The following is a 26,144-nucleotide window of genomic DNA, read 5'->3' on the forward strand; positions in this document are numbered from 1 at the left end:
CATCCAGCGTGCAAAGCGCAAATAGACGATGCTGCTGCTACTGCGACGGTAGGAACGTTGCTGCCATGTAGTCGAGACGCGTGTGAAAGAGGAAAAGAGAGAGAGAGAGAGAGAAGAGAGATTGAGCAAGGCCAAGGGGCGTTTGCCCCGTCGAAGATCAAAGGAACGACACGGTAGCGCCGTTGAATAGTGCAGTGGTTTTACGGAACACGTCGACGAACGGATGGATAGGGATGAGAGAACAAGCGAGAGAGAAAGATAGAGTGGTTAGGGGGTGGTGGTTCCTAGGGGATGAAACGGCAATGTTACGCGCACCAACCTATTCCTCGACGGCAAAAAGGGATTTAAAAGTAAACGCGCCTACCGTCTCTGCCGACGCGTTCAACGTTGACGTCGAAAAGCAACGACACTCTCTCTCTCTCTCTCTCTCTCTCTCTCTCTCCCTCTCTCTTTTTTTCTCTTTTTCTTTATCTTTATCTTTCTTGCTCTTACACTTCTCTTTTTAAACTTTTTCCTTTGATCAAAACGATCATCTATGAGAACGAGTATAGGAGAGTCACTCGCAGGAACTGTTTTGTCACATTCCCTCGCATATGACGTATTACTTATCGTGTTTCTTTTAAAAGGAATCATGGTTTGTTTCCATCAAATTTAAAGGATTATTTTTGTGCTTACAAGATATACATCGATTTGTTGTTTTATTAAAATTTATTTTATTAGAATATCTTACGTATATAAGTGTGTATATTTTTAAGGTATTAACATGTTTCTTGTACTTCATTTTTTTATGATGATTTTTGATAAAATCTTTAATTAGATTAAGATTAATTAATTTTAATTAAATATAAAATGTTGTATACTTTTAAGGTACGTACAAAATTTTCTTGTTTGTACTTCATTTTTTCTACGACGATTTGTTGTTTAATCGTAGATTGAAGTTTCAGAAAGGTTTGAATGTACTTAGGTGGTTACATACATAAAAAGAATCCGACGTCGCATTAACGTCTATTTGTAAGAGCCATTTGTCTTAGGGGGGAAAAAAGTATTAAGGTAATAACGGTACCGGCGCGGTAGGATAAATTTATCAGGTTCATAAATTCAACGAAATTAAACCGCGAAAGGAAAACCCTGATATACGGGGCTCGCGTAATCGCGAATACGTTTTACGAGTTGAGACGTTTCGTACGACTTTTCATCGTCACTGGATGGAATATAGGTAACACACTTACCGAGATTTTTAAACTAATTCACGCTCGATTAATTTTGTTGTATTCTTTAGGAATGAGAATTCTTTTTTTTCTTATATTACAAATTTGATTGTATAAAAAAGAAAATGTTTATCAAGAATATTACACGTTGAATTAAAGAAACTGAACGCGTAATGCTATTTACGTATTATATATATACATACATGTATCTATTGAAACGTCAATAGAGAAAAGTAGAAAATAGAGTCACGTGTCTGGAAGAAACCTTTGTAGATACTCTCAAAGGAAATAGAGAAATATCCGCTCCTCGAATGCCGTCCTCCTTTTTCTTCCTTTTTCCCTCACATTCTGTAGAAAACTACAAGAGATATCAAAGAACGGAACATCGAGTTCTTAAGAAGATCAGCAACATTCTATTTCTATGGTATGGTCGCTTACAATGCTTACTTAAAAGCATTGACATGAGTTTTTCAACATAATTGAAAAAAAAAAAAAAGAAAAAAATATTATCATTGCACAAAGTTATTAATTATTATATAATATTAAACTTATACATTTATTTTGTCATAACATTTGAAATATTTCGAATTAATATTTAGGTATGTGTGAATGAATTTTGTTAAAATATATTATAAATATATATAAATTAAATAGAAAAATAAAATTAAAATAAATAATATTATAAATAATAATTTATCATTATTTTAAATAAAAGAAACATTTAAATCCTAATATTTATTTTAAATAAACTAAATTAAATAAATGTTAGGTATTTATTTATTTTTTTTTTTTTATACATTTTTCAAGATTTATATAACATAAATTACATCGTTGAAATAATAAACACATTATCTTAATATTCTTTTCGATTATAAAAAAGAAAGGTGTCATACATTCGTTGTGTTGACAAGAACACACTGAGTCTGGCTCGTTGGGCTCGTTTTAGGAAGTAAAATCCTGTATAGTAGGTACCTACCGTCCTTCTTTACACCCAACTCGAGTTGAAGCACGAACAAGAAAAAAAAAAATGACTTTCCTGAGCTCCTGTAACCTTCTCTCACCAACCTCCCACTTTCTATTCCGTGCAATGCACAAAAGTTTTACTAGCGTGCACGAGCGCCCACGTGAAAAATCCAAGCTGTATTACGTGTACGAACTACATTTGGTACAGAGAAGTATTGTGATTCAGTGATTCAGAACTCACAATCAGTCTCGACCATGCATTTCGTGATTCTGTGGAAAAATCTCGATTCAAAAAAAGAAACAAGATTTATATGATTTTCCTAACACGTTTTCAACGTTGAGCGTTGTTTCATTCCTTATTTATTTCAATCGAGACAATGAATTTATTACAAATGTTTATGAAATAAAAATAACAAATATCATATAATACATCTGCTAATGAGACAATTAAAATTGATATATCGATAAAGCTAATTATGCATATATCATACATATTATATCAGTACGTATTATAATATTCGTAAAACAAATGTTGTGTCCTCGTAGTTTACCAACCCGTTAGGACAAATCCAAAGAATATGTATTACCAACATAGGTCGATCGAACAACACAATCGCGTGTACGAAATAGTAGACGTTTCCAGGGATTGCATCCTAGAGTAGGCATGGAATGAGAGTGAGTGCAAAGCGTGAATAATATCGCTCATTCTCTTTCTCTTTCTCTCTCTCTCTCTTTTACGCGTTCTTCTTTTCTTTTTCACCCTTCTTGAACGTAGAAATGCGCCGGTGAAATATTACCGGTGGCTCCTTTGAAAACGGGCTTCTGTTGTCGAGCGGGCTGCGCTTTCCGTTTGTGTGCGGGATAAAGGGTAGGAAAGAAAGAAAAAAAAAGGAAAGAATCGAGGGAGGAATAAAATGGGCAAAAGCAAAAGAGGGAAAAAAAAGAAAGAAAAAAGTAGTGAAAGACAGAAAAAGAGAGAGAGAGAGAGAGAGAGAGAAACGTAAAGATGAGGGAATGAGAGAAAAACAAGAGAAAGGCGCCGGGAGGAAAAGTCGCGGTGAAGGGTAAAATTGTTAAAGGCTAACGAACTAACGCCCTTTGACTTCTTTTCTTCTCGAAACCGAATAGATCCTTCGAATACTGTGCTTGGAAGTCGAGTTTACCCTTTCTACCTCTCTCTCTCTCTCTCTCTCTCTCTTTTCTACCTTGCAGTCCCACCGTCTTTTCTTCGTTTCCCGTTTCGCTCGAATAATGAAAGCAACGCGTTGTAATAGCCAGCCAGCTAGTAATTGCGACGCAATTATTTCGTAATATCACCGACTACGACAACGATGACGATGACGATGACGATGACGATGAAGAAAACGAAAAGTACGAAAAAGGGTCGTTGGGGGCTATCGTCGCCCAACGATAATTATAATTATACACCGGCAAAAGCGAAGAAAGATGAGCGTTGGTTGCTCCTTTTAAAAACCCTCGGTTACCAATGGCCAAGTCGTATATCATCATCATCATCATCATCATCATCATCATCATCATCATCGTCATGGTCATTATCGTCATCAATGTGAACGATAACGATGGAAAGAAAAAAGAGAAATATGCAAAAATCAGGCATCGATCCAAAAGAAGAAAAAAAAGAATCTTTCTCTTAACGATCATCCTCTAGCCGACAATTTATGCGAGTCTTACTCGCGTAATAATACTCCAATAAAAACACGTCATCCATGTATCTATTTATGTACAAGAAGTGTCATGTTAAAATTTATAATAATTGATTATACGATTTCAACTGTAATATTTAAAATAAAAAAAAATTAAATAAATAATAGGATTAAATCTGTACTGTAAATTAAATTCATTGAATTTGTCTAGAGTAAGAGAGAGAGAGAGAGAGAGAGAGAGAAAGAGAGAAAGAATTAATATTAAATTCTCCTTCAGTAGGTTTTAGAAATTAATTTAACAAGTGTGCTAGCAATAAAGGATCCAATAAGAAGGGATATCGATGTAATACATAGTGGCCACGCGCGTATCCCTACTAAGGACTAATCCCTGCGATTAGGTTTGATCCGCGAGAGCGTGTTTTTCCTCGAGTGTGACCCTGGGGAATGTTAAAAGAGACTTCGTTTGGAGATAAAGGGAGGGATGGAGGGGTCTCGACGCCGGTGGCGTCGATGCTTTATGAGTTTAGAAAAGGGGGGAACCCAACTTGCGTCCCTTCGAATCAACAGCTTTGGGAAAGTAACAAATACGGCTGCCGTTGCTCGAGCCCGTAAACAATAGCCACGAAAAGGGGATTTGCGTGAAAGGTTAATATTCCTCGGGGAAAGGGAATGGAACGAGGAAGGGGACGAGAAAAGGGGACGGGAAAGGAGAAGGGATCGCTTTCTAAAGAACGTTTTTGTCCTTTCCATAAATTCATTAGGTTAATCCTGAAGGAACGCGACGATTCTAACACATTCGAGCCATTATACGAGAAAGGGACAATCATCGTCTGTATAAATTTGCACGAGACGAACACTATCCGAGTGGATCCTCTCGACGATAAGTAAATATACTATGGGTCTCGCACCATTGAAGAAAGAAAAGATAGGAAAAGCCAAGGTTATTCATCTTTTCACGTCACCGAACGTTTCAAACAGAAAGAAAAATCTTCTCTCTCTCTCTCTCTTTCTCTCCCACTCTGTCTATCTTTCTATCCCTAAAGTTAAACTTAAACGATTCGTTGGTCGTCCGACCTCAATTCGATCGTTCCAACTATTATAGAATATTCGCTTTGATCAAATTTATTAATCGAAACGTCATCGACTGACCGCACCAGCTTCTACGCGAACAATTACGTCAGTATAGGAACGAACTCTAGATGCTATTATCTATACCTACCTAGCTAGCTAGCTAGCTAGCTATACCACCTATCTACCAACCAACCAACCAACCTACCTACCTACCACCGTCTTCTATTACGCGCCCAGAAACGTCGAACAACTTTTGATAGTTTAATGAGCCACGTCGGTGAAGTTTTTAATGGAGGAATCAAACGGGGACGAGTACGAACAGCCGCTAGGTATATATCGGAAGGAAACGCAATGACAGACGGTTCATCTTCTCCAAAGTGAAGCGAACGAACTAAGTCGTTCAAGTTGAACGACCCTTTTGCTCCCTTGTCTCTAAGACTCTACTTATCAACAATTCATTATTTTTTATTCGCTTCGTTTGTTTTCCTTTTTTTGTAAGTGAAAACTTTTTTAGAATGAGGGTGATTTGTAAAAAACGAAAAGAAAATCTATGTAAAGGTAACGAAACGATGAAACGGCTACAGCATTTCATTTTAAATGCTCAAATTTGAAAAGTGGTAGTTTCTGTCAGCTACCCTCACCCCAAAATCATATCGGTGGTTTTTGATATATATGGTAACAATATTATAATAAATAAACCCTACACATATTTATCTTACTCTGGATTCGTCTCATTCTCTCGAAGCTTGGTTTTAAAGTTTCACTTCTAACATGTGTGATCTGCACACATGATATTTTAAATATTTTGCTGTTTTTTATGTATATATATATAATCCAATAAAATACGAGACACCAGCGGAGTATAGATATATATTCATATAGATCAATGTTAGCCGTAAATGAAATTATCGTATCGCTTCGCGGATAAAACTTCTAGCATTAATTAGCGTCGTTAGCCGCGCATAAAGTTCGTGCATTCGATAAACCAACGAAGAGATAATGTATGCAGTCGCGCGAACGCGAATTTCCCAGAAATTCGAAGCAAATTTAAAATCGATATAATTCCATTTGGATGTTAAATATTAGCGGTGCATTTAACGATCACCGAATATTTCGCCATTTACGTTAATCGTCGTTTATCTTTACGACTCACAGATATTATTACTAACATCACGTTTTTCTATCGCCATCTTATTATGAATAATACTCTTGCTTTAAAATAATCAAAGTACTTTGAACTAATAAATAACAAGATTATATAGTTCCTTAAAATTATCTTGTTAATCGTTACCAAACATGTTACAAATGTAAGCTAATGAAAATCAACTTATACAAAACATAATAAATTCTAAATAGAGATAATCTACATTTTCTTATTTCGTATTCTCGATGTGACATCACCATGAAGAAGAAGAAGAAGAAAAAAAAAACAAATATAAGCAAATATTCGTTACATTTTCCCAACCGTGCGTAAAACTCGTAAATCTTGACTTATTTCCTATCCTAAAAAGTTTTTCAATGTTGGCTCATAACTTTGAAGGATTCAAAGATTCCTAACGTGAAATTTCTTGAGACACGAAGTGTAGTTCGATAAAGAGGACACACACGGACTATGTAAGAGACACAAGTCGGATAAAGGATATAGCAACGTGTTGGGAAAGGACGTTGTCGTTCGTAGAAAGCATGAAAGTTTGAACGAAAAGCGACTGGTATCTACAGGGAGCTCCAATAACTGCTATCGCTTTGGGATATTCAATATCTTGATCGAAACGGAACTCAACTATGATACGATTACCAAGAGAACTAACTCGAAATATATGAGTGTGTATGTGTATCTATATACACATATAAAATATTACACTTTGGTATTGTATTAAATAAATATTTGTTTTTGTAATTATTAACGTTACAAACGAAATACGTAAAGTGGATCACACTGTATATACATAGATAAGGTATATATATATCTTGGTGGCTGCTTAACTACCTTTACCGATTTATTCATAGGTAGAGTCGCCGAGACGACTAGGAGGTTCGAGGACGGCGATCTATAAGGGTTATACCTAAAGGTATATCCATAGTACATAGTGCATACATGCATACGTTCTTGCTCGTAATGCAGAAAACTTTCACGCGAACTGAGAAATATTTTATGGCGAGAGAGTACGAGTGAAAAAGAAAGAAAGAAAGTATGATACCCTATCGATCGTAGTTGGCATTTTGGTTCGCACCATTAGTAACGTTGCTTTTCAAAGAAGGAAGCGATATCACGCGCGAACGACTTCTAACCTAAGCGAACCTTACAAAAGTTCAAATTGATATCACGACCACCGTGTTGGGTAGATGTAGTTGTGCGGTAACTGGTATTGGATTTCAAAAAATAATATCTACATTCGAGAACGATTATATTCTCTTGAAGTTACTAACTTTTGTTCTTTTTCTACTTCTTCAACCATGAGGACGAGGACGACGACGTCGACTCACATCAGTCAGCAAAAAATTTGTTAAATAATAAAAAGGTAGAAAAGTATAAACGTGGTATGTATAAAGTTATAATATACTACTCGTGTGTATATAGCCTCATTCGAGCATCAATATTTAAATAACTTGCAGTATACAAGGTAAGATTCAATAAAAAAGAAACAAGAAATAAAAAGCGATACAATCCAAACAATTTGTCTAATCTTTTTTCTAAGGTGAAATCTTTTGATTGATATTTTTTACGATAAATAAAATTACGATTTAATATATATATATATTTTATAATAATAAAAAATTATTATATAATATTGTTATATAATATAATTTTTTAAATATTATATTTTATATTAAGTATATATATATTATATTTTATATACTTTATATAAAATATCAATATAATTAAATAAATATATAATTTACTACATATATAAATTTTAATTAATATATTCTAAAAAATAAAAATAAAAATAAATAAAAATTGAATATCCATAATAATAATTATATTATATTTCAATTTAGTAAATTCAGCAGCATTGGTCGTATTAGAACATTTCAATTTTTGTTTTCCCGATCGAAAAAAAAAAGAAGTCTCTCTTACCCTTCGTAAATGAAAAATACGAGATAAACGAAAAACAAATGAAAGTAATAGAATGGTGGAAGAAACAGAAAGATAGAGAGAGAGAGAGAGAGAGGGAAAAGAAAAAGGGCCACAAAAATAAGGTGCAGAAAGTACAAAACGGGACACATTATGCCGGTCGGTGCGTAATCGCTGTCGGGGGTCGCACCCTCCCTTGATATAGAACGGCCCTCAGAGCTCGTCCTCTTTAAACATCCCTTTCAGTTCCCTCGCGAGTCTAGCGTTGGTGTGAAAGCCACTGTCGTAAAACCGCACACTTAATTTGCCTTGCAAAATTCACTACTTCTCTCCTCTCCTCTCAGCCCCTGTCCCACCCTGGGTGCTTTTCTCATAGCTACCCTGTTCCCTTTCTTCTCGCATGCTCGTTCTAGAAGATCAAGGAGGGTTCCAAACAGAAAGAGAGAGAGAAAGAGAGTAGCAAATTTTTTCTCTTTTTTCTTCTTACTTGTATAAGGTTTCTTCTTTCGGTAGGAGGTAGATCAACGAATAGTGGTAGGGAAAGAGAAAAAGAGAAGGAAGAGAATCGAATCGACTTGCCAGAAGCAAAAGAGAGAGAAAGAAAGAGAGAGAGGGAGAGATAGAGTAAGAGAGAGAAAAAAAAGTACGAAGGAAGAAAAGTGTGCTTAAAATATTAACGCCAGAGGCGCTCCGCGAGCTAGGGTGCAGCTTTCTTTGTTCCACGTCACTGGTAGAGAATATGAAGAGTAGAGAAAGAAATAAAGAAGGAAAGAAAGAGAGAGATAAAGAGGTATAAGAGGGTGTAGCGTGAAAGAGGACTGAGCAAACAGCCGGCAGCGACTACGTTACTCTCTCGCTCTTTTCTACCCAGCATTTACCCACTCACACCCTCTCCCTCTCTCTCTCTCTCTCTCTCTCTCTCTCTTTCTTTTTCCCTCTACCTCTCGACAACGTCAGACTGTCCTGCAAAATAATATATGAAATACACGGCACGTCGAGCGTTTTCCAGCGCGTACTACGAAAACTTTCTTCCCGCTGTTCCTTCCGCAGCGAGGGTTCACTTCACCTAGCTCTTTTTCTTCTACTCTCTTAATAGAAAGAAAGAAAGAACGAATAGAATGAAGTAAGAAGTAAGAGAAGAACCGAGAAGGATGCTAATGAAAAATCTTGAATTTTCCATGAAGGAATTACTGCTCTCTCTCTCTCTCCCCCCCCCCACTTCCATACCACTCCAGACTACGAATCTATTCTATAGTATAGTATTATATATTCAGTGAGTATATATATATATATATATAACACATGTATGAACAGTATTAAATAATTAAATATTTTTTAATGAACAAAATGATTATTTTGCAATTATTTCGTAGAAAAAAAATTGTTAATTAAGAAGTGTTCATCATCCTATATGTTATGTAAATATATAAGTATATATATGTGTGTGTGTGTGTGTGTGTGTGTGATTAGTTAGAACATTGTAACGTTCTGGTCTAATAAAAGCCAAGTGTTTCTCTGCTCAACGACATGGAAAACCAAAAATTTTACCATCTCGAACGTTTGTTTCCTCGAGAGGTCAGCGAACGAATTATGATTCTATGAGCCTTTTCACGATTTCCGGCGGGTCGAATCGTGATACGAATTTTGATCACGCGCCGCACGGTGATTCGTCGGCGAAAAAGGTACGAGACTTTTTCTTTTTCTTCTTTTTCTTCTTTTTCTTTTTTTGTTTTTTTGTTTTCTGTTCGATGAAAGGAAATGGGAGAGAGAGAGAGAGAGAGAGAAATCAATATTCCTCCTTTCTTTACCACATACGTGTTTTCTTCAGAAATATGGTTGCAAGTGATGGAAGGTATTTGGGGGAAAACAAAACATTTGTTTTTTTTCTTTATTAATAGAAAATAATCAAAATAACACGATAATGTTAAATAAGTAGTATATATGAATAAATAAAATATCAATTTGTACTATTGACAAAAAGTTTGGTTAAACATTAACTATCTAACTATAATTTCTTATCGTATCTATGTACAAATAGTAAAGGTATACAATATACTGATAAGACCACTACTTCAGTTTGTAAAAGACCTGATACTTGACATAAAAAAAAAAACAACAAAATTAAACGTCTAATGTTTATTGTAATGCAGATATTATAAACAGTAACTACAAAAGTTTATTTACTTGTAAATTGAAGGATCTGATAAATGTTCATAAACAGTAAAATTATTTAATAAGGCACGTGTAATCAAAATGAAACTTGTATGTAAGTATGTAATGCAAATACAGTAGAAGTAGCCAAATTTTCAGTCGGTACTGTAGTACTAAATACATTATTTATATAAAATGTAAAAAAAATAGTAAAGACAGGTCCTAGAAAGGGTTTGTAAAAAAGATAAGAAAAAGAAAAGCAAGAGTAGTCGGATAGATAATGAAAAGGAAAGAGAGCAAAAAAAAAAGAAAAGAAAAGAAAAGAAAAAGACAAATAGAAGAGATCTTCTCGGTTTTGCGGTCGAACGGGTAGATATTCGTGAAAGTCTGAAAAAAAAGGAAGGAAAAGAAAAGAAAAAGAAGGAAAAGGAAAAGTAAGTAGCAAGAAACACGAAGAAGGAAAGATGGAATGGGAGAAGTAGTAGAAAGAGGAGGGTATATAGTGGTAGGAAACAAGAGGTCCGCTTCGATAAACATTGCGTGTAGAAGAACAATCGTGGCTTGGTGGGTCGTATAACACATGCACAAGGTACCAACATACATACCTATACACAAAGGAGTATATATGCTCGCTCAGAAACGGAAGAGACGTAGTCCACGAGACAACACAAGCTAACTTTATCTCTCACCCTCTCTTAGTTTCTCTCTGTTTCTCTCTCTCTCTCTTTCTCTTTCTCTTTCTCTTTCTCTTTCTCTTTCTCTTTCTCCGTAGAAACGGACGTAGTGGAAGGCGGACACTCAGAGGCAGGCACGAAATATTTGAGTTGCTCGGCAAACACGTAAATGTAAACGCGGCGTTTACATTGTCGTTTACTTTTCTCTCCCTCGACAAGCCTCCAACGAGGAGAGTGAAAGAGAGAGAGAGAGAGAGAGAGAGAGAGAGAGAGAAGAGTTTCGCTGGAGGCGAAGGTGGAGACGGAGGAGGAGATCGGATGGAGAAACTCGGAATGGAGGTGTAGACGTTGACGACGGTGTATATCGGTGTGTATGTAAAGATGGTAGATGTATTGTGTGTACTAGCGTTTCATAGTAGTGTAACGTCGCTGTTGCTGCTGCTGCTGCTTCTGTTGTTGGTGATTCTGTCGCTTGTGGTGGTGGTGATGGTGGCGGTGGAAGTAGTCGAGTCGACTAACCGTCGGACAAATATTGACCGAGCGGGATATTGCTCCCAATGCTTGTTTGTTTATTTCAATACCCGTGACCGATGGGCTTGACGGAGGGGTTTGTGTGTACAAGCTGAAAGATAGAAAAAGAGAGAGAGATAAAGGGATGAAAGAAGACATATACACAACATATTCAGAGCTTACGCACGCGCAACAAACGAGAGAAGATATGAGAACTAGTAGTAGCTTCAACGAAATAGAAAAAGAGATGATGTGCGTACGTGCGTTGGAAACTATTTATAACGCATCACTTCTCCTCTTTGATGCGTTCTCTCATTGTGGCACCGCAATTCTTGCTGATTTTCTCCATAGAGTCACACATATTAGCTTTTATATATTATATACAGTTGAAAAATTATACGATAAATATCGATACTCTTATTAACAATTTATACATTTCTCTTTATTATCGTTAAAATTATGAGATATTTTTTAAATAGAAATTAACGCGACGTGTTAACGTCAGAGTTTATGTTTTTTTTTTCTTTTTTTCATTTCGAAACAGAAAAATATTATGTCGAATGCACGAAGTCTATTTTGATTATCAAACGATTGATATACAACCTCATGTAATCCAGATACCACTGGATTCGTTTATGACCAATCGAATTATTTTTTTGTTTTGACCTTTTTTTATCGCAGTCTCTCGCAGATAAATGAGACTCTGGATTTTAACCCCTTAACACATGACTCCCCTTTTATCTTTCTCTACTTTTATCCGTTTCTTCTTTTCTCGGGGAACTTCATATCGATAGAATGTTTAAATGAATAAAACGTAAAACGTCAATCACCAAGTTTTCTGTTGAAATTCTTATCTTATAAAATAATAAATGAATAACACGAAGAAATTTATCGTCATCGTAAAAGACATTTTTGTACTTGTATCAAATTTCGTATAATCTCTTATAAAATGATATGTAGATGTGCATGTTAATATGTGTATATGTGTGATGAAGAGAATATGTTAGATAGTTGACACATAGGAGTAGAGTATGTGCGAGAACGTGGAAACACGAGGACGTCCCACGTGGCACTGCACGTCCATCGCGTGCGTTTCTCCCTCCTTTCCCTTCCTTCAATTTCTCTCTCTCTCTCTCTCTCTTTCTCTCTCTTCCTCTCGTTCTCTCTCGTACGAATAGAACACGCACGTGTACCGAAGCACGTTGTCGGTGGCGCCGACGGCGACCAATGGTAATCACGCGGACACCTTGTAAACCCATTTGACGTCGGACCAACAGAAACAATTAAGCTTAATTAATAACTGCTAATCCGCAAAGCCGCTACCGACACGTAACAGATCGCTCCCGTTTTAACCCTCGCTCTCCTCCATCTCCCTACTACTTCCTTCCTTCCTTCATCCTCTAGATATGTATATATATATATATATAGTTATATATATAAATGCTAGCGATGTAAGCGTGGGTGGGTATACCTACGTTAACTCGCCCCAACCCGTGTCTCCGTGTAATCTCGTTAATCACCACGTCGATTCGTTGCGGTGCTCTCTGCGATTTTCCTTACCGAAAGATATTCGATGTCTTATCATAATAAAGAAATTCTTGTAATTTGCAATATAAGTTAACATAACAATTAACGAAACTAATTGAGATATCGTATAGTTTATTGTTGATTTATTTTTAACAATTAATTCTAATAGTTAAATACAAAAATTATGTTAAAACATGTTCGTTATTAATATCAACGAATCATTTCAAATTGATCCCCGTTCATTGTGAATTAATTTTAGTTTATTATTTCTTATCAATAAATAAGAAGGGATGTTACTAGGAGAATTTGAGCATCACTGGTCGGGTACTCGATTACGTCAGTTAGTAGAGATCGCAGCTCAATTCTGGCAATGAGCTAGGGAGGCAAGCCCTTCTCTCTCTCTCTCTCTCTCTCTCTCTCTCTATTCCCCATTTCCCTTCGCAAGCTTGGTAGGAAGGTAACACACCTTTACCACCTCGCGAGGATGCTCACCCTTCATAGTTATGTTCTATCTCCTTCTCTCTCTATCTTGTTCAACCTCTCTTGTTCTCGTACTACTGCATACTCTACTCGTCGGAAGCAGCTAACTCTCCCCCCTCCTCCTCCTCCTCCTCTTCCCCCTTTCCTATGGCTCGCGAGTACGCGACGTGGCTTCGAGGCACTAAACGTAATTAAACGGATAGTTTCCGCATTAGCCGCGATTGGATAATCATTCATCAATTATCTCGAAAGCGTAGGACTGGACAATGAACGACAACGTGTTACCAATACAAGTACATTTGGGTAATCGATAGAAAACAACTATTATCCTTTACATTAGTTTACTTTTGAATCATTTAAATAAAGACATTGATATCTCACTCTTAACCCATTACCTGCCAATGGCATTTTTTTGAGAACGCATTTTTTAAAATTGTTTTATTTTAATAACTGCAATTTCAGAATAAAATATATTAAAATTATGAGATCGTACAATTCGTGTTTAATGAAAATATTTAAAATTCTTATTAATTTTATTTGAAAATCAATAATTCGTGATATAAAATAATTTTTATATTTAAATAAGAAAAAAAGGAAACAATTTCTATTTGGTTAGTATGAATATCATTATACAGTTAATTTAATTTGTTTTTTGCATTTTCATATTGTAGCATACATTTATACAACATTTTCATTGTATGGGTTAAATAAAGTTATCATTTATATCTGTATATATGAAATACTCGATTTAAAAAGTCTTTATTAAAGTATTAATTAAAAATTATTCCATGAGAGATTATTATATCATTATCACGATCTATAAGCAATTACTTTTATGATAGGGGGGAGTGAATGAACAAAAAAAAAGAAGAATATTTCTAAGATAACATGTGTAAGATAGAGAGAGAGAGAGAGAGAGAGAGAGAGAGAGAGAGAGAGTAATTTTTAGATGATTTCGCTACGAGACAGTGCATTATCGTGGGTGGAAAATATGGCATAAAGGAGGTGGTTTCTCGGTACGACAATCCAATTACAATGTTGGTAGCTAAACGATTTGTTTCGGACTTTGCTTGTAGGCATCGTTTGCATAAGCGACGCATATCTAAAGCGAAAGAACTCGTGGATGAAATGAACTAGCCCCGATAGCGTGTCTTTCAAGAAAAACGCTTTGGAAAGTTTCTCAGGAAGAAAAAATAAAAAAGAATAAGAATAAGAAGAAGAAGAAGAAGACGTTACACAGGTTGGTCTCATCAACAGGATTGCCTTTGCGTGTCGAATGAAATAATTCTTATGCGTGCGTGAGAAAGATCGATTCTCGAACGCGTTTGCGAGCTTTCCATCCAGTATCTGCGATAGACCCACGCGTTATGTAAAAGATTATACTCTACCTTTTATTATTTTTTTTTTTTTTTATTCTTCCTCCTCACCAATCATTCAATTTCTCTTTTTACTCTTTTAATCCTCCTACCATTTCGTCCTTTTTATTTCATGAATTATGTAAGAACACAACGATGGTCTGTAATTAATTTTGAAGTTGGACTTTTCGTGACGATCCTTCCGAAAGGAATCGACGGACCCTTCTTATTCACATATATATATTTGTCTGTCTTCTTTCATTCTCTCTTTTATTTCTCTTCGATCTTTTCTTCTTTCTCATTCCCCCTTCCTTCATTCTTTAAATAACGATTTGCCCCATTTAAAACACGTCCGTTCCTCTTAAACGGCACGCGCTCATTTCGATGTTAATCTTCGATCGAATACCACGATCATTGTACGATATAAAAGAAATGTTTAAGGAACGGTAACCTGCGAAAGATTAAATCATGTTATACCGAATAAAGAACAATTTTTGTTACTTGTTTTTATCAATTCGCTAACGAGAAAATATAATTCAAACCGATCACGTATCTCATTTCATTCGTTATAAAGAAATAATGTCAGAAATGAAAAATATATATATAAGTACTTACCCTACATATTTTTAATAGATGACATCATGGATATATAGCATCGAAAATCATCGAATAATGTACTTTTAATTAAAAGGAACAAACTCAAAAAAAAAAAAACAGAAAAATAAGGAGACACTTTTACCATAAACTTATTTGCTTCGATGAAAAATCGTCTCGAACTCGATAAACGGATCGCACGATTTCACCGAGTCGAATTGCACGAAAGCAACCAATTTCACGACGGGAGAGAATATTTTTTTTTTTTGTCTGCGAACCTTTTCTCGCGCTTAGCATTACATTCCGTAAGGTTGGGAGTACACACATATCTGTATACATTACAAACATACGATACGCGTACGTACATACGTGCAAATCACATAACGATTGCAAAGAATGTAAAAACGTCGCTGACGATGTAAAAGATGCGATCGAGATCTCGCATTCGTCTCTGGCCTGGTTATATCGTATCTGGAATGCGTGAAGAAGAAGAAGAAGAAGAAGAAGAAGAAAAAGAAGAGGAAAACGTTGCACAAGGAGGAGAAAGAGGAGAAACGGCGAAAATGGTGCTGCTCCTCATACTTCGTAAATTCTCAGCATACTCTTCTGCTCCTTTCTTCGGAGAATTCTGAAATACTCCTTTTTTATTCTCCTTTTTTTCTTATTCTTTTCTCTCATTCCCTTTGCCCCCCTCGCTCCCTCCCCCCTCCCCTCCCTCACCCTCACTCAACCCTCTTAAGGATCGTACGACGAAACGTTTTCGCGTGAGAAAATGCTCGAAGCCTTAGTCAAGAGAGAAACGAGTAAGTAAGAAGAAAGAAGAAGAAGAAGAAGCGGAGATGGATGAGGATGAGGATGAGGAGGATGAGGTGGAAGTGGAGGAGGTGGAGAACGAAGTCGATCGGAAACGCCAAGAGGTTGCTTTTCTCTCAGTAGTTCTCTCTGTCGTTCTTCTTATCTCTCCTTTTCTTAACTCTCTCTCTCTCTCTTTTCTCAACTTAGACTCACTCTCGGACTCCCGTTAAGTTCCTTCCTTTGCTCTCCGGGCCGATTTCACTTAATTCGAGAGGGGTGTATGGGTCGTATTCGTGGAAAGAGAGATAAAGAAAAGAAGTTGAGTTGGAAAGAGAGAGTTAGAGAGAGAGAGCGTGAAGCCGAATAAGAAAAGGGGGATAATGGTGCTAGTAGTAGCTACCAAAGAAAGAGTAAGAAGAGAGAGAAAATGAGAGAAAAAGATCGAGATAAAAGAAATAAGAAAAAAGAATAAAGAAAGAAAGATTCTGAACTTTGGATCCAATGCGCACAAGTTGCTTTCATCTACGAGTACGCTTCTTGGAAATGATAATGCTATTACCGAGGCCAGGATGTTCAATCGCTCGTGCAGATTTCAAAATTATATCCGCGTAAAGGAGAGGAGAAGAGAAGAGAGAAGCTACCTACCTACCTACCTACCTACCTTTTTCTTCTCTCCTAACCTGCCAGAGGAAAATCCAATTGATAACGATGGTACGTCGTTGAAAGGAAAGAAATATCTTCTCTGCTTTCTTTCTTTCTTTCTTTTTCTCTTTCTTTCTTTCTTTCTTCCTTTCTTTCTTTCTTTCTTTCTTTCTTTCTATTGCGAATACTGTTTGCGTCTCTGTTTTATATACTTTTTATCTTCGAACGCTCGAGTGAGATCGTCGAAAAGGAATAAACATAAATCGAGACGTAACGATCGTCGATACTAGTATTTTTGCAAGAAAGAATAAAAGGAAGACAGAAATAAAGAGACCGTAAGAGTTTAACGTTTGCCTTCGTAATTTGTACGCGAAACGATACAGAACATATACGTATATCTATATCTATATATTGTATATATGTGTATGGTGATCCTTATTGTCAGAAGAAAAATAAAACTATCAAAAGGAGGCGTCAGAGTTCGTGAAAGAAATCGACTATAACGAATTCTCTTTAAATTCCATTATCTAAGGGAACGGTCCCAATTACTCCCGTCTCGATCATTCGTAGAAAGGATTTATTGGCCGTTTTGTTGGACAACTACGCACGAAAGGAGATCATTCTCCTCACGCGTTTCGAATCAATTAGCTCGAGTCGATGTCGAGAGAGTATGTCGGCCAAGATCTCGACTTCAAAGGGAAAGAACATAGTTGTTTCCATTTAAAGACTATTTAAATACCGAAACAGAAGGAAAGAGAAATATTTCAGATATTTCAAGACGGTAGAACGAAAGTTTGTGAGGAAACATCATTATAAGCTTCGTAACACCTCGTTATGGCAATGAAGCGTACAATTAGCACGACAAACATGAGGGAAAATCCTGAACCTATGTTAAAATCAATTGGTAACACTCAATATGTACACCGCTTTGATATCCGACTTCGTTTAAAATCAACCGGATGATAACAAACGATCATTACTGATCGGGATCTCTAATCGTGCTTGGCTTTGCTCTGCTTTGCTTTTGCCTTTCCCGATAACCCTTTGAAGATTAACATTTGATTTTTCGTAAAAAGGAAAAGTGGTCTCTTTGTAGATGTTCGATTTGCAATTAACTGGCTTAGAATCAGCTTGTAGAACGAAATCATCGTTTAAAAGAAAACATATAGAAGATCGTTCTTTCGTTCGATAAGCTTCCGCATTATGATTCTCAATCCGATGATATGTCATTCAATCGATGTGTACGTGTTTGTAAGTTTGTGTGTATATTATAACGATGACGATTAATTAGCGTCGGTCAAATTTCGGGCTCAGGCCTTAAAATCAAAGTGACATTTATGAAACGGAATCGCGACCACGCCGCAGTTGTCGCACTCGATCGATTACAGTCGTAATGAACGCACGTATATACACCACCAATACGATGACATTTCGGTCATATGTATATACCTGTAGCTAGTAGCTCTACTACTTCCTCTATCTACCTACCTACCTACCTACATATAGGAGAGAGAGAGAGAGAGAGAGAGAGAGCACGTTTGGAAAGACCGAAAGCCCGATTGCATGCGGGCGTATATGGCGCATTTGCGGGACGGCCTCGTCCGGAAACCGTTGTTATCCCAGTTCTAATTCGACTCCCAGTTAAATTATTACCGGCCGAACGGCATTTCGCGGCATTTCGTGGCCCGCCAACTGTGCTCGCTTTTATAGGGGCCAACCTGGCAATCACAACGCGACAACCGCTGCTACCTTTGTTATCATTCTATATGGAGGATGCAATGGGAAGTTAAAATACGTCAAGATCGTGTCATCGTCATAGTTATCGTCATAGTTATTGTCATCATCAAAGAACGAGACAAAGATTCATCCTAAATAATTTTTGTTTTTTTTTTTTTTTCAATGTAAATCGATTCATTCTACATTTTTTGTTCCACCTTATTTTTTTATTATTTTTTTTCAAATTTTATTTTCCTTTCTTCCGTAAACGCTATCGAGTAGTCGACGATAACCGAACGTAGCTCGGTAACGGACCGAGACAAATCGAAACGTCAGGAGGCAATAATTGCCGTCGCGAATGGAGAAAAAAAATAGAGAAAAAAGAGTTAGAGAGAGAGAGAGAGATAGAGAGAGAGAGAAAGCGAGAAGGTTTTTCCGAAATTGAACGGCCAATTACTCGCTTCCACCCCTTGGGCTATTCTCCTCTCGAGTCCCGATGTTTTCCTTTCATTTCCATTGCGCGACAAGAGTTGTCTCTCTCTCTCTCTCTCTCTCTTTCTCTTTCTCTTTCTCTCTCTGTCTCTGTCTCTTCTCTTTTTTTTTTCGTTTTTCTTGCCATCACGAAAAGCGAACGTCCACGTGCTGATAATTGGAAATTTCATGCATCTGACCCAGTTCTCGTCCACTAGTGACTCGCCACCCTATCTGCCGCGATTTTAATCCGCGTCCGAGCACGAATCGCGATAAAAGAAACAAAAAAAAAAAGGTCTTGGAAAATGAGGGGGACTGTGCGGTGGTAAGAGGCGTAATCGGGGAGCTTCGGAAAGTTCGTTAACGCTCTGAAAATAGCGGACAAAATCGACCCTCGCTTGCTAACGAAATTGCGGATAAGCAAATAAGTCGTTATAGGTAGGTATCTAACTATGTGTATCCATAAGTGTGTGTATGTGTGTGTGTTTACGTGCGCGAAAAAACGAATCGGTTGCAACGATCTGCAACCGAGGGCAGGGGGACGCGTTTACGTTAAAACGAAATAAAACGAGAGAAAGAAAAGTCGTCGCAGCGACACACGAGTTTTCTCTGCATGTATGTGTATGTGTGTTGTATGTGTGTGTACCTTTTCCAAAGAGATTTTACATTCGCGGTTTCTTCTTCGTGAAAATTTGATCCTCTCTGGTATTCTCTTTTTATAGTATTCTTATTTAAAAATTGCAGAAGCAGTGCATAGTAATTACAATTTAATAAGGATAATAACGATTCAGAGAAAGAATAAAATACTAAAAATGTTCTTTCTTTTTGTATATAGATATAATAATATTCTATATCTGTCGAATATTTATTTTTACGTATCCTGGAAAGAGAAAAGATGAGTACCACGAACGTTTGATATTTCACAGTAAAAATATCCGAATGTTAAAACGATCGATGTCCTCTCTTCATTAAAGCATATGATCTTTTCTAAGGGTGATATATTAGTATAGAACTGACAGAGTTCCGATAAATTGTCAGAAATAAACGGTATGTCTGGTAAAGATCACGAAGATAGAACGTTAAAGAGGGCACAAGTGGAAATAGGAAAAAAGGAATAGAAGAGAAGATGGAAAAGGATGAACCGAACAAAACGACGATCATTAATAATATCCCGGTCTTCTATATCTTGCTTTTATACAACCCTCATACAATGGACAACTGTGTAACAATAATGTTCCCCTATCCTCGTGTTAGAATCGCGAGAAGTCTTTTGCAAGTGTTCGCGAGTTCGTGCATGTGTAGGTACGTCTGCAAAGAATAGAATTAAATACGACATATCGAAGCAATGAAATTTCATTGGAAATTAAGCAGTTCAAAGTAAATAAGTATTCAAATTAATAGAAAGGAAAATGAATTTTGTACGAAGAAGGAATAATTTGTTGGTGACGAAAATTTATTGTATATCCGATTAACAGAAATTGTACCATTTAGACCATTTAAACTAAAAACTGAAGATTCATTTTCGATTCGTCGAGTATAATATCCCACCGAGATAATTAAGATAAACTTAAACCGGTTTCTCGGTCAATTAGGAGTATAAAAAAAGAAGGTTACATAAAGCTTTTGAATTCTCATCTTCTTCGAATGTATTTTATCAGAAGGTTAGAGGCAACCAAAAAAAAACAAAAAAACAAAAACAAAAAGGGTAGAATATCGAGGCTTTCGACGGGGCTTGTTGGTACCCGCGTAGAGAAACGATGCAACTCGTAGGACGCCCACGCATGGTTAGAGGGCACGCACGTACCAAACATTACGAGACTCTTGGCTCGACGTCATCGGGGAAAATAATGGGCAAGCGTTTCGTGATAACGATGAGTTAGCGTTGCACCTCGCTTATATACACATACATCACTGGTGACCTCAACCAACCCTTTCTCCTTCTCTCTCTCTCTTTCTCTTGGTTATAGTTCTCGGACGGAGATAGAAACGAAGATGGAGGTATGAGCTTTTCTATCATCTCTATTTCCATCGAGCGTAACCGTAACCTGTTTGCGATCGCACTATTCTACGATGGTAGCTGGATAACGGGTTATACCGATACGTGCTTGTACCCTTACTACACGTTTCCCGATCTGTATATATCCTGACCTAGAATAAATTCTCCCGAGAGATTCGACATGGTCGAAAAGAACAATGAAAACGATCGGAGAAGAAGAAATAAAAAAACAAATCAAATAAGAAATAGAATAAGTAAAGGAATAAAGAAAGAAGATAAGCTGACTCACAAAGAAAAGCACTGCACCGCGTTTCTATCTATCTCTATATATATTATATTTTTCTCTACCACTTTCTGTTTTTTTTCTCTCTTTGAAACGAATCGTCGAGTAGCTACAAGCCAAAAGGATTTTTCAAGAGAGGGAGAATGCATCCCTCTATGCTCGATACTATTCGTACACGATATCTACGCGCCGGAATCTCAAATATGCCGCAACATATAAAGATAAGATCTATCCAGCTAAGATACATCGTGTATGCTTTCCTCACCCCTTCCTCTATACCACACGAAAACTACCTTCAAAGAAAAATTTTTATGAGTAAATATATATATATATATATATATATAATACTATATATGGTACCAACTAGAACGAATAGATATCTGTGTTTCAAAATTGGATTATGATCGTGGTAGGTACGAGAAGTAACTTTCCGCTCGGCTAACGACGACGACGATTAAGGATTAAGTGACTTATCCTCCCACTATCGTATTCCTCTTCTTCCTCCTCCTCCTTCTTCTCCCTTCTTCTCATTTCGCACGGGTTACATCTCCTCCCTAACTACTCTGCTAATCGAGAAATCTTGTAGAAATTGCTTTCTGTAATAATACGATCATATTTTATCTCAAAGACATCTTATCCAGTAATTCGAGTTTTTTATTTATTTTTATTTTTTTTTTTTTTTTTTTTTTTTTTTTTTTAACAAGTCCAACCGAACCGATCAAATTTATAACGACCAAATGGAATGGTATAATTTATTTCAAAGTTCAGTTAGTTATTTCACGAATTAACGAATTTTACAAAAAATATAAAGCTACGTATACGTGTTAGTAATGTATCGTAATTGTGTATACGTGTACGTATAAACGTAGAAATGTTTAATTAACGAGAATACTCATGCGTAACACGATTGTCCCTTGTACGTGGCAGTAAAACAGTGCCGATGCGATCGTTCTTTTATAGTATATATTTTTGCGAGCTACGATAATGAGCACATTACGCGCTAATGCGCGTTTCATTTTTTCTCAATTAAGTGCGAAAAAGGGTACGGAAACTCGTGGAACGAATAAACGATGATGATGGTGGTGGGGTACTGATAGAGGAAAAGTTCACTTTTTCGACGCAAGCTCATACCTACACCGAAATGAATAATAATATTATGAGAAAATGGCGTAAAGCTTTACGAGATGCCAATAACGATATGCGTATTAGCGCCACGGCTCTAGGGTTTTTTTTTTTTTTTTTTTTTTTGTTACGCCACACCTTTTATCGGGGATCTGCAAAAATGCATAAACCGGTCGTGCGTTTAATCGGAATTAGAATTCTATTTCGATGGGTGCGAAGTCCAACCCCTCGACTAAACCCCATTTGCAACCCCCTTCCTAACTGCAACTCGAACCAACGAATCTTGTGCGCTTTTCGATGAATCCGGACAAATATAATCGAATTAGGTTAATCCATATTTACCGTGGATCAAAAACTCCTAGGATTATCGGAAAGTAATTTCTCCGACGAAGTCCAAGCTCGATTTGTTCGTGCCACGCGAATTGTTCCTTCTTTCTTTTCTTCCTTCTTTCCTAGATGATTTAACTATTTCTCTCTCTCTCTCTCTCTCTCTTTCTCACTCACTTTTTTCGATAAACTTTCTTCGTTCTTTTCGATATCTTCTTGAGAGAGAAAGAAGAAAGAGTTGATTGTGAAGTTTGTCGTCATAGATACCAAAGAGAAAAAAAAAAGATATGCGATAAGGAGAAAACGCAAGGGAACCTTTCGTTCACCTAACACTCTACAACCCTAGTCGAAACCTCAGGGAGGAACAAAAAGGTAACGTAAAAGAGGTACCACACGAATATCTCCTCGTTTTCTCGTTGCTGTACTGAGAAAGAGAAAGAAAGAAAGAAAGAAAGAAAGGAGGGATCGTCGTTGCCACCGCGTGATTCCATCGACCTGGAATATTTCGAAATAGGACGAGAAGGAAAAAGAGAGAGAAGTATAAAAGAAAAAGAAAAAAAGGAAAAAGAAAGAATCACCGATAACGTTCACCCTCCGTAGAAATTTCCCTTCCCAACGAGAGATCCCATTTGACGCCTTCCTCGCGTTATAGTTTCACGATCGTTTGCCCCTTAGGCGTGCGAGTCATAGGGGGTAGGGGGTGCTAAGAGAGAAAGAAAGAAAGAAAGAAAGAAAGAGGGATCGAGAGGAAGACGAAAATGTAGCTAGGCGTTCGCAGAAGCAACACCGGCAAGATGGCGTCGTTTTTTGCAGCAGCCCTTTACCTCCTCTCACTCTAGCCATTTTTACGATACTGTCGAGGTCGTACACAGGTGTAGCATACCAATACTTTTTTCTTCCGTATCGCACGGCTGTCGAGAGAGAGAGAGATAGAAAGAGAGAAGAAAAGAGTGTGAGAGAGAGAGGGTAGTAGCTATGGCTGCGGCGCCGCCGTCGGGATGGCCCGGAAGGGGGTTGCTGCTGCTGATGGTAGTGGTAGTGGTAGTGGTGGTAGTGGTGCTGCTGCTACTGCTGGGAGTTGGGGGTGGTGAACCGGAGGAAGTACAGGCTGTTTTATTATGCAAAAGCTTTCTCGGCAGTTGGGTCGTTCTGGCTCCGCGCCGTTGCACCAGCATCTACTAGAAAAGACAGAGAGAGAGAGAGAGAGAGGGTAGGAGGGAGGAGGCAAGGAGCGAGATGGGGCTTGAGGGAGATGGAAAAGGAGGATGAGGAGAAGGTAAAGGGAGGAAAGGGAGAAAGTTACTAGTAGCGGTGGCGGTGATGGCGGTAGTGGTGGTGGTACCGGCGCTGTTGGCGGCTGTATACCAGGTAGAGGAGGGTTGGAAAAAGCCTCCGCCCCTGAATCGCGTAAATACGGGCAGCCATTTTGCGATAAACTTTTTTCGGAAGCTCCCTGAAAGAGAGAGAGATGGAAAGTGAGAGAGAAAAAAAGGGAGATGGAGAGGGAAAGAGGGATATATAGAGACAGAGTAGTACACACCGTGCGTCCGAACGCTAGGGGGTGGAGAGGGCTAAAAAAGTTTCAACATACTCTCGAAAGAGAAGCAGCCGAGGGCTTCCGACGGAGCCAGCCGCGATATTCTACGCCCGGGAAACCTATAGACGAAAATTTTCGTTGAGTACGCAAACAGAAGAGGATCGCCGAATGGCCAGTTGTTCAAGGGCCACTGAAGGACCAAGCTGCACTGGAGAGCCCCTGCTGCTCCTGGTAGGAGATAGTAGTAAAAAAAAAAAGAAAAAAATGAAAGGGAAAAAGAGTAAAAAAAGAAAAAAGGATAAGAACAAACGATTAATCTCTCGTGCAGTAGCTCGAGCAGTGCTCCTCAAACGCGCGCGAATCCATCCTTCGCTCTTTTTGAGTATCGATGCTCGCTTATCGTTCCGCCCGTACCCCACCAGAGTCTCCTCCCCCCGCCCTGTTCTCGACGATTTTATACGGTAGAAACCTATCGTTTTTACGTACGGATTACACAATTCCCGACTCGAAATACCTAGTAGTATCGTGGATGAATAATGTTGCGCTTCACGAGATTACGCGTTTACGCCGTTTCGACGATTAGCGATACGATTATTGGCCCTCGTCCCACCCCTTGGACCCTACCACTTTTAACGAAGTTACGAACGAAACAGATGTTCGCTTTTATCGTAGCTTTTGCGCTCGCGAAAGCGCATTAAATCGAACCCGTCTCGTTAATTTTATTTAGGATTTTAATTAATTCATTTCCACGTTCGTGCCCCCACCTTTCATCTCCGGTGTACGAGCTCATATTATATATATAGATATACATATATATATATATATATATATATATATGTATAGATGTATATTCATTTTGTAATAATATCCAACGTGCATCGAACGCTTTTCACGCGTAAACGAGCGTATATATTTCCAATAAAATACACGATCGCATTAACGTTCCATTTAAATTTAGTCCTTAATCCACAAACGTCAAAGATGAAGAATAAGAAGAATGATAAGAAGAAAAACGAGAAGAAGTAGACGATGAGCCGAGATCGTAAAATCGACAAGAAAGCGTCTTCAAACTCGACGAAATGTTCTCGCGGAAAATGACACGAGGAATTTTGTGAAAGTCCATAAAGGACAACGTCCGCGCCATTTATTTTGAGGATCGAGATAAACGCGAGAACGCTCTCGACGATCCTCAACCCATTCCTTATAACCAACGAACCAACCAACATCCCCCGTAGCCCCACTACTAACCCTTGCTTCCTTTCCCGAAAATAAACCGACCGCGAAAGTTTGAACTGCCTAGCTAAACGTTCGTTTACTGGGAAGGGTGAACTCTCGAGGATTGAGTTTCTTTCCTTCTCTCTTCTTCTTCTTCTTCTTCTTCTTCTTCTATTTTATACAAGGAAAGAAGGAAACACACGAGACATTGCTGAATGTTACGACAAACGGTTGAGACAAAATTTCTCGACTACTCCTTCTCCGTATGCGCACGAGACTTTCATGTGTATCGTAACTGAACTGCCAAGTCGTTTTCCAGAGGTAAGAAATACATATATTCCTCTCTCTCTCTCTCTCTCTCTCTCTCTCCCTCTATCTCTCTTTCTCTTTCTATTTCTCTGTATGTTTCTACCATATCCTTTACCCAACTCTATTCTCTCTTCAGTTGAAACTCCTTTGTTCGTTGTTATGTCGTTACATCAAACGACTACGACAACTACCACGACTACGACTACGACTATGACTACGACTACGACTACTACAACTACAACTACGACGACTACGAGGCGACATCGTTCTTTTCTTCGGTCAATCAATGCATTATCGTCTCCCAAAAGACTTCTTCTTTCTTTACCTAAAAAGAATTCAACTTTTACAACTACATTTGTTTATCGATTCTCGATACCGATTTATTCTTTACGATTTTTCTCAGCGCCACGTTGACGTTCGTTAGATATTTCCACAAACATTTTAGGAATATAAACAAC

This window comes from Polistes dominula, unplaced genomic scaffold (assembly GCF_049000335.1).
Source record: "Polistes dominula isolate Pdom_NZ unplaced genomic scaffold, Pdom_raw_medaka contig_82, whole genome shotgun sequence".
Lineage (NCBI taxonomy): Eukaryota > Metazoa > Arthropoda > Insecta > Hymenoptera > Vespidae > Polistes > Polistes dominula.